Below are 11,102 nucleotides of genomic sequence, written 5' to 3' on the forward strand. Positions count from 1 at the left end.
TTAGTACTAATATATGAGATACGAGTTGGGCTATATTTCCTTGGCATTATCACATGATATGTAGATTGGGCCATCATTCCTCGTTCTATATTTGCTATATATATGGATCGGGTTATACTTTCCACAATGCTAATAATACACAAGTGCTTATGATGACAGTGATGATCGTATGTATGACTTTATTTTATAAATGTAGGTACGGTGAATGGCTAAACATTATACTTGCCCCTTGCATCCCTATTTTATCTGTAACTTTTTTAAAATGTTGTATGCTTACATACTCAGTACATATGTCGTATTGACCCTCTCTTTCGAGGGGCTGCATTTCATGACCATTGGTGCATACACAAGTTTTGGGAGTCCGCTAGCTTAGGATTCCGCTCAGCCACTTTGGAAGAAGCTACATTGTATTAGAACCTAGTTTTTGGTACTGACCCTTGGTGTATATATTTACTTTCATTTATTCAAAGGTACAGCGGAGACCTTGTCTCGCCATATGTTATCGTCACTACTCTTAGAGGTCTATAGACATGGGAGTGGGTTTTGTATATGTGTGTGCTTAATCATGTTTGTATGAGGTATGTTTGGGATGTTCCCTCTGTCGTGGAAACCTTATTGGCTTGCATGTATGTATATAGTGGGACAACCCTACATACTATGATAGCCTCATCGGCTTATGTGTTATGCTGCCTGAATAATAGGTTGTAGCCTCTCAGGAGATGGGTTGGGCTAATATGTGATCATATGACAGGCTTACTTATAGTTTACAAGTGTACACACGAGTGTCCAGCTTGGGCACCGGGTCACGGCCCACGGGGTTGGGTCATGACAAAAGTGATATCAAAGCAGTTTGTCCTCGGAGTGTCTATAGACTGTGTCTAGTAGAGTCTTGTTTATTAGTGTATTGTGCACCACATCCATAAACAGGAGGCTACAAGGCATTTAGGATGTTGTATTTCTTTCGTATCTTACATCGTGTGATAGAGCTGGAATATTAAGATAATTTCTCCCTAACGATTTAACATGTTTACAGCAATGCCTCTAAGGAAAGCAACCACAACCCAGAAGGGCAAGTCAACAGCAGGAGAAACCAGTCAAACCCCGATAATTACTAGGGCTCATGCCCAGTCTATGCCAGGGATCGCGCTGCAATCGGTGAGCTCTACTATACCGCTACCTTTAGAGGAGCCTAAAATAGCAGCAGCTGCAGATCCTAAAGCTCCAATGCCTGAGCCTCCAACTCCACAGCCAGGACCAAAAGATAGGGCCATGAGGGATACAGTGCAACTACTGATTAGGATAATGGTAGGGCAGGCTCGAAGGCATGCGTTAGGAGCAGATGATGTTGATAGATACTATAGTTTGAGGGTTCGTGACTTCTTGACTTGTAACCCTCCAGAGTTCTATGGGTCGAGGCCTGCAGATGACCCGCAAGAGTTTATTTGACAGATGCAGCGTACATTGAGAGTAATTAGGACTTCTGAGGCTGAGTCTATTGAGTTAGCTTCATATCGGCTGCGCGACGTAGCCGTTAACTAGTATGAGTCCTGAGAATTATTAAGGGGCGAGGGGCTCCTCCAGCAGTCTGGGATGAGTTCGTGGAAGCCTTCTTTGGCCATTTTCTACCTCTGAAAGTAAAATGAGCCAGAGTTGTTAAATTCTTGCAACTGAGGCAGAATGGTAGGAGTGTTAAAGACTATAGCCTTGAGTTTGACTCATTGGTGAGGCATGCACCCACTATTGTGGCCTATATGGCTGATAGGGTACATCGTTATGTGATGGGGCTAGATCTTTACTTGGTTGATAGCTGTATGTCCATGACTTCTCAGTCAGGCATGGATATTGCTTAGGTACAAGCATATGCACAAGGAGTGGAGGATCGGCACAGAGGACATCAGCCTGAGAGAGATTTTGATAGAGGCCAACATAAGAGGACTAAATCAGCTGGTTATTATGGCGGTTTTTGAGGCGGGAAGCCTCAACAGTATGGTAGATACCCTTCCCCGCCAACCCAGAGTGCACCCTCACAATTCAAACGTAGGAGGTTTGATAGCACAGGGAATTCAGGAGCTGGTCAGAGCTCTAAGGTTTCAAGCTCACAGATGAATTGGGATTTGCGTTAGTCGAGGCTACCTTTGCCTCGGTTCTCTTATTGTGGTAGATCTAATTTTGGGGAATGTCGTGTTGTTTCGGGTGTTTGTTTCACTTGTGGCTGTCAAGGCTATTTTATGAGAGATTTCCCACTTAAGGGTAATTGAGGTGGTGCAACCCAGCCTACTGGGTCGGTTGCTGGTTCTTTATTTTTGGTGGCTATGCGCCCTATGGGGTAGGGTAATCAGGTACCAGCAGGCCATGGTAGAGGATGTGGTGGAGCTTCCAGTTCTAGCGGCCCTGCAAATCGCATTTATGCCTTGGCTAGTAGACAGGACCAGGAGGTGTCACCAGATGTGCTTACAGGTATATTATCAATCTGTTCCCGGGATGTATATGCATTAATATATCCAGGTTCCACTTTATCATACATATCTCCTTTTGTTGTGAGTTGAGTCAGAATAAAACTTGAGTAAATAGATTCGTTCGAGGTGGCTACCCCGATAAGAGACTCTATTATAGTAAAGCAAGTATATAGAAACTGCTCAGTGGGTGTAGGTAGTCATCATACCTTGGCTCATTTACTGGAGTTAGATATGGTGGAGTTTGATGTTATTATGGGTATGAATTAGTTAGCATCTTATTATGCCAATGTTGATTGTAGAAATAAAATAGTTTGGTTCCAGCTCCCAGATGAGCCAACTAGCGAATGGTTGGGGAATACGGCATCATCGAGGGGTAAGTTTATTTCATACCTCAAGGCAACAAAAATGGTTCAAAAGGGGTATATTTATCATTTTGTGCGGTTGCATAACCTGGAAGCAGAGGTACCGAATCTTTAGTCAGTACCAGTGGTCAATGAGTATCCAGATGTACTCCCAGATGAACTCCCAGTTCTTCCTCCCGAAAGAGAGATCGAGTTCACTGTAGATGTGTTACCAGATACTCAGCCTATATCTATCCCTCCTTACAGAATGGCACCTGCAGAATTGAAGGAATTAAAGAAGCAGCTGAGGGACTTGTTAGAGAAGGGCTTCATTAGGCCCAGTACCTCACCTTGGGGAGCACCGGTACTATTTGTGAAAAAGAAAGATGGGTCGTTGCGAATGTGTATTGACTATAGGCAGCTGAATAAGGCAACAATAAAGAACAGATACCCTCTCCCTAGGATTCACGATTTGTTCGACCAGTTGCAAGGTACTAAGTGTTTCTCAAAGATAGACCTATAGTCAGGCTACCATCAGGTACGGGTAAGAGAAGCGGATATTCCAAATACTGCATTCAAAACCCGATACGGGCATAACGAATTTAGGGTGATGTCGTTTGGACTGAAAAATGCACCATCAATATTTATGGACCTAATGAATCAGGTGTTCAATACATTCCTTGATTTATTTGTGATTGTCTTTATTGACGATATTCTGATCTATTCATAATTAAAGGAGAAATATATGGACCATTTGCGGATGGTACTTGGGGTGCTTCAACACCAGAAATTGTACGCTAAATTCTCTAAGTGTAAATTCTTGTTGACCTCGGTATCATTCTTGGGCAATGTTATTGGGACGGATGATGTTCGGGTTGATACACAGAAAATTGAGGTTGTAAGGGCTTGGCCTAAACCGACGACACCTACGGAAGTACATAGTTTTCTAGGGTTAGCAGGATATTATAGAAGCTTCGTGGAGAACTTTGCTTCAATTTCCAAACCCTTAACCAAGCTAACTCAGAAAGTGGCCAAGTTCCAGTGGACTGATGCATGCGAATGGAGCTTCCAGTTGTTAAAGGACAAGTTGACTACGACCCTAGTCCTGACTCTTCTTGAGGGACCGGATGGATACGTTATTTATTACGGTGCCTCCGATATTGGGCTAGGTTGTGTGCTAATGCAGCATGGTAGAGTCATAGCCTATGCTTCCCAACAACTCAGAAAATATGAGAAAAACTATCCAACCCATGAATTGGAGCTAGCAGTAGTAATTCATGCATTAAAAATATGGAGGCACTACTTATATGGAGTATATATTTATATTTATACAGATCATAAAAGCCTCCAATACATTTTCAAGTAGAAGAAGCTGAATTTATGGCAAAGAAGATGGTTAGAATTATTGAAAGATTATGATATTAATATTTTATACCACCCAGGGAAAGCGAACATGGTAGCCTATGTACTTAGCCGTAAATCAATGGGTAGCTTGGCAGATGTACAACTAGAGTGGAAAGAGATAGTCCATGAGATTTGCCAATTAGCTAACCTTGGAGTTTGGTTGGCCGATTCGGGGAATGGTGGAGTTTCACTTCGAGGAGTTGCTGAATCCTCCATCATGGAGGAGGTAAAGAAATGCCAATACAAGGACCCTGTCTTATTACAATATAGAGATGCAGCTCTTCACAAAGAAAAGACTCCATTTAAGATCACGCCCGATGGGTTACTAAGATATAGAGGCTGAATCTGTGTACCTAAAATTATGGGGCTACGGCAGCAGGTGATGGGGGAGGCACACCATGTCTACTACTCTCTTCATCCAGGGTCGACCAAAATGTATCATGACCTCAGATGTCTGTATTGGTGGGATGACATGAAAAAGGATATAGCTAAATTCGTGGCCCAGTGCCTAAATTATCAATAGGTTTAGATTGAACATCAGAAGTCTAACGGGCTATTACATGAGATAGAAATCCTGACTTGGAAGTGGGAAGCAATCAATATGGATTTCATTACAGGCTTACCTCGCACTTTATAGAAATATGATTCTATATGGGTTATTGTGGATAGACTGACAAAATCAACCCACTTCCTCCAGTTAGGACTATATACTCAACTAAGGATTATGCGACGTTGTACATCAAGAAGGTGGTAAGACTTCATGGGGTCCCCACATTGATTATATCAGACAGGGGAGCTCAATTTACCACTAACTTCTAGATATCATTTCAAGAAGGATTAGGGATGCAGGTAAATCTTAGTACAACATTCCACCCTCAGACGGACGAGCAGGCTGAATGTACCATTCAAACATTAGAAGACATATTGAGGGCTTATATTATTGACTTTAGAGGCATCTGGGATGATCATCTACCTTTTATCGAGTTTGCCTACAATAACAGTTATCACTCTAGCATTCAAATGGCATCGTACGAAGCTTTGTATGGCAGGAAGTATAGGTCACCGATTGGCTAGTTTGATATTAGCGAGACACGACTAATAGGCTCAGATATAGTTTAGTAAGTGATGGATAAAGTGAAGCTTATTCAGTAAAGATTATTAGCAGCTCAAAGTCGACAGAAGGCATATGCAGATAATCGACGTTGACCTTTAGAGTTTCAAGTGGATGATTGGGTATTCTTGAAAGTCTCACCCATGAAGGGAGTGTTGAGGTTTGGCAAGAAGGGGAAGCTTAGCCCAAGATACATTAGTCTGTATCATATCATCTGAAGAATAGGCAAGGTTTCCTATGAGTTGGACCTACCATCGGATCTGGAAGTGGTACACCCGGTCTTTCACGTATCGATGCTTCACAAATGTGCCGGTGATCCTTCTAGAATATTCCCTGTGGATAATATCCAGGTGACTGAGGAACTCTCGTATGAGGAATAACCTATAGCCGTACTGGATTGCCAAGTCAGGAGATTGCATACCAAAGACGTGGCCTCCGTCAAGGTGCTATGGCGAAATAAAAATAGAGAAGAGATGACTTAGGAAGTTGAGGAAGAGATAAAGAATAAATATCCGTACTTGTTCCCGATGTCTACATGTAATCTCAACCCCTAAAACTATTACATTGATTGCTTAGAAAAATCATTTATTGTTGCAGTAAATGAAAGTTCTTTGTACTCTGTATAATACCTTGAAGAGGGTCTGCTTAACATTCGATGACGAATGTATGAAAGGGGGAAAGGATGTTATTCCCCGTACTTTTGTACTTCGGAATGCTTTCTGAAACTTCTTAAATGTTACCACGTGACCTAAATTATTTCTAATGTTATCAAATAACTCTAAGGAATGAAGGATGTGAGGCTCCACAAGAATAAAGGTTGGAAGTAAGGGTTATAAGGATTTGAAAGAATTTGGGGGCCAAATGACAAGTCGTGGGACTCGACTTACCTGTGTAAGATACCAACTTGGATGTCTTACCTACTTAAGTATTTAAGTATATATTGAGCTTACATAGCCAGGATTACATAGGTTGTTAAAGTGAGATGAGATTACAAACCCACGAAAGATGTGGAAAAAGGTGTAGCACCTACTTAGAAGCAAGTAGGTGATGCACCTACTTGGACTAAGTAGGTGATGCACCTACTTGGACCAAGTAGGTAACACACCTACTTGAGGTGGGTCCTATGCTGCCACGTGGTAGCCTTGGAGTGGTGGCATGGATTGGTTGGTCCAATGAGGATTGGACATGTGTCACCCTAGGGGTTGATATGTGTAACCTCTTAAGATGTAGTATATAAGACCATTTGATGACTAATGCATCATACAGTCATCTTTTACACTTAGAACAAATAAGGAAAAATTGAGAGAGAAAACCTAGAAAGCCAAAGGGAGAGCTACGGGTTTGGCCCTATCAAGGTAAGGTCCCGAATTTTGTTCCGTGAATTAATTATTTAAGGTATTCTACAGTGATATAATGGTGTTTAATAATGAAAAATTTTGGCTTGGTGGCAGCAATGAAGGGTAACGAGCAGTCCACTACTTTTCAGCGCGATTAAGGAACTTCCGAGGGTAGTTTTTGCAAGTTTTGAGCAAGGTAAGGTCTTCCCTTTCAAACTGGAGTTAATAATGTGATTATGGAGTTATTACATGTGTTAAATGAAGTTATAAATAGGAAAAATGCATAAGTATGTTTGGCGCTAGAAACAAACTAAATTGAAGTCATTTTAGTTAAGTCGAAGTTGAGTAATGTTTTGTGGTTGTGGTGTTTTGGATTAGAGGGTTGGGTGATGTGTTTCAAGGCTGGAACATGGTATAAATAGGGTGTGGGTGTTGCTGGTTTCAGCCACAAGACCCTCCGTTCCGTGTGGTGAAAGGTTTTATAAAATAGAGATTAAAAATCCTATTTTGGTATCGTAGTTTTAAGCGAGTTATTTAGGGTTTATTTTGCGTAATGTTGAAGTGGTTTACTTGTATATGAAATGCTTATTGTTGTTATGGTTGTCTTTAATGATTGGGGATGCAATTGGAAGTTCGGATAGGGAAAGTTATAGGGGAAATGCTGCCCAATTTCCGTTAACTTCTTAACCAAGTAATAAACTACTTGAGAAAGGCATAAGGAAATGATTCCTAGGAATGCTTGATTATAGTTTGAGAAGATGGGAAGTTGAAAGTTATTAATGTTAGTATTACCTTCGTGTTAAATAGGTTTAGGAGGCGATGAAGCAAGAGTGGTTACGATTACTCGATAAAAGGTATGTGAAGCTATCTCTTCCTTTCTTTTGGCATGCCTTCAAGTTAAGTAATGAAGGATATGAGTTTGGACAGGTCATTCCATTCCTATGTTCTGTATATAACTCATGACAATGATTTACTCGTGAATGTTAGAGGCCCTATAAGAGTAAAAGTCTCTAATTACATAAACTATATGGCATCACCTTGACACATGCTTCTGATGCCTGAGACTTCACTCGATATGACTCTTACAGACCGTTAGAGGGTACTTAAAATGACTACTACCCTGATCTTCAAGTGATGGTTCGCTTGATTACTTGGTTGGTCCTCAGATGGTAATTTAGTTACATATGATTACGCGTTGCCTTGGTCACGCATACTATAATACATCTTACACTGAGTCCCGGGCCACCTGTAATATATGTTTATACGATCATATGATATGTGGATCGAGTTGTCATTCCTCGGCACTATTATTTGATATATATATATATATCTATATATGGATCGGGCCATCGTTCCTCGAAACTAATATATGAGATACGGGTCGGGCCATTGTTCCTCGGTGTGTATTTGCTATATATATGGATCGGGTTGTACGTTTCATAGTGCTAATAATAAACAGGTGCTCATGATGACAGTGATGATTCTATGTATGACTTTATTTTATAGATGCAGGTACGGTGAATGGCTAAACATTATACTTGCCCTTTGCATCCCTTTTTTAACTGTAACTTCTTTATAATATTGTATGCTTACATACTCAGTACATATGGCGTACTGACCCCCTCTTTTTGGGGGGATGAATTTCATGACCGCAGGTGCAGACACATGTTTTGGGAGTCTGCCAGCTTAGGATTCCGCTCAGCCACTTTGTAAGAAGCTCCATTGTATTGGAGCCTAGTTTTTGGTACTGACCCTTGGTGTATATATTTAGTTTCATTTATTCAAAGGTATGGCGGGGGCCTTGTCCCGCCATATGTTATCGTCACTAGTCTTAAAGGTCTATAGACATGAGAGTGGGTTGTGTATATGTGTGTGCTTAATCGTGTTTGTATGAGGTATATTTGGGTTGATCCCTCTATTGTGGCAGCCTTGTCGGCTCGCATGTATGTATATAATGGGACAACCCCACATATTATGATAGCCTCGTCGGCTTATGTGTTATGCTGCTTGAATAATAGGTTGTAGCCTCTCAGGAGATGGGTTGGGCTAATACATGATCATACAACAAGGATTAATTACAGTTTATAGGTGTACACACGAGTGTATAGCTTGGGCACCCAGTTATGGCCCATGGGGTTGGGTCGTGACACTATATCACTTAATTCTTGGTTACAGAATTGATCTACTCTCGTTGGATGTGGTTCAGGCAATAGTTATTTATTAATGGCACTCGGATTGAGGGTACTCCCTCTGATGCTCGGTTGGTAGTTGATCCTAAATCTGACCAATCACCTCTACTCATGGTTCAAGTCCCCAAATCACTCCACCAGGCGCGGTTCCAGTCCTTACCATGGTATTATTTCCTTGGTTCATGTCCCTGGCCTTACTTAGTATGGTTCAAGTCCACCATCTCTATCATCCTTAGTTAAATTCCATATCTACTTATTAGCTTGAGTCAAGTACTTAGCTACTATTATCTTGGTTCGAGTCCTTGGTCTCATTTGCACATGTTTCAAGTCCATGACTATCTAAACTTTGGTTCAAGTTCATGATTATCTAAACGGTTGTTCAAGTCCTTGGTTACTTTTAAAATCTCAGTTCAAATCCCTGATCCTCTTATATTCCTTCAACTCAAGTCCTTAACTCTTTCATGCTTTGGGTTCAATCTTCAGCCTCTTGGAATGATACTGTTCAAGTCTGTGGGACATTGTGACATTGTTTGTACTATATCAGATTTCTTCATCTCATTTCAATTATCCTTGCTCTGTTCAGGCTTATGGGAGTCCGTTCGGATCATTATTTTAGACTTGGGCATGAGCGTACCCATTGGATTTATGGGAGCCCAATATATTTAGCTAGTTTTTCTCTTTCTCCTTGTGTGTGAGTACGCTCGTGTACATAAGCATTTGATTACTTTCTCCTGTCTGTAGTTGTGTTTAGTTTCTGACATTTCAATTTACTTTTACTTTCCTTGCTCATTCGGCCTATGATGCCTACTAGGTACCTATTGTTTTAGAACTCATACTACACTCTACATTTATTTTTGTGATGCAGGTCCGAGTACTAGCTATCGGCGTTGATCTCGAGCCAGCTATAGTCTTGATCGAAGGCGAGTGTGAGCACACAGTGTTCTGGATTTACCCATCTCCCTTTGTGTATATATATTTTGTCTGTCTTTTTCTTTTTGAGAGTCTTGTTTCTGTGGTCCACTTTTGGGACTTGTACTCATTTTGTTAATAGCTCTGTACATGTGACTTCCAGGTCTTTGGAGGGATCTTTTATTTGTATATATTTTTGATTTGCTTCCGCACGTTTATTTGTGCTCATGTTACTTCATTACTACTTTTAGTTTAAATTGTTGGTCTTCTACCCTTATATCCCATTACTCGCAGTTCCGGAATATGGATTGGCTTGTCCACTGGTGGAGCATAGTAAGCGTCATCATGACTCGAGGATTCAGGTCGTTACACAAGCATTACCATATACCTATAAGTAAGAATAATAGAGGCAATCATATTTACCCAAAATCATGCATAACAATCAACAAATTAATTTGGACCTTTAGACAGTAACTAAGTTATATATAGACATTGTTGTAATTCGAATGAGAGGCGGGATCAAATAAATGATTATGGCATGCTAGAATCAATGAATTTGTATCAAAACTTGACATATATAACCCAATATTAACATGCAAATTTAAACTTAATTTAGATGGACATGGAGGATCTTGCAAATGACTTGAATATGGTATATTTCCCCACCTATTTTGCAATGGAAACATAGCACATACAAAATAAATTAGCTGACATAGAAGTCATTCAGTTATATTTGTAACAATAAGAGTGAAAATGTCAAGTATTTGTATCAAGAATTATATGGTTACACAAAAACACGGAAGGCGGAAATCTATGATGAAACAATAGCTAAGCAGGGGCTCAAACATGTATGAAGTAGAAGACGTATAAAAATCCGAACTCTTAAATAGCAATGTAAGGGAGGAAAATCAGAGATCAAATAATTCAGAAGAAGAATATAGAGATCTAAATTGAAAAATTGGAAAACAAACCTACGCGGATCCGTAAAGACCTGCCCTTAACCAAACAAATTCAAACTCAACAACTCTTGATCGATCTAGACTTGTCCAAGGTTTTTGTCGTCACTATTGCTTCTGATCGAAGCTCGCTGAATGAAGAACTGTGAATCATCGGTCTTTCACCATCATTGCGGAGCAGCATTACTTTGTTGTTCTCATTGACTGCGATAGAAAAGGGTCATCCTGGTTGTTTTTGGTCTAGGACAAGAAGAAAAGGGGAAGAAGAGAGAAAGGTGGAGCGATCTGGATTTTGCAGCGGCACCGTGAGGGTGGACACTGTGTGATCTTGCCAGTGGCGAGAAGAGAAAAGAAAGCGGTGGTGCTTTATTCGTCTCCACGATGAGATTTTGCCGAAGA

Source organism: Solanum dulcamara, chromosome 9, assembly GCF_947179165.1.
Source record: "Solanum dulcamara chromosome 9, daSolDulc1.2, whole genome shotgun sequence".
Lineage (NCBI taxonomy): Eukaryota > Viridiplantae > Streptophyta > Magnoliopsida > Solanales > Solanaceae > Solanum > Solanum dulcamara.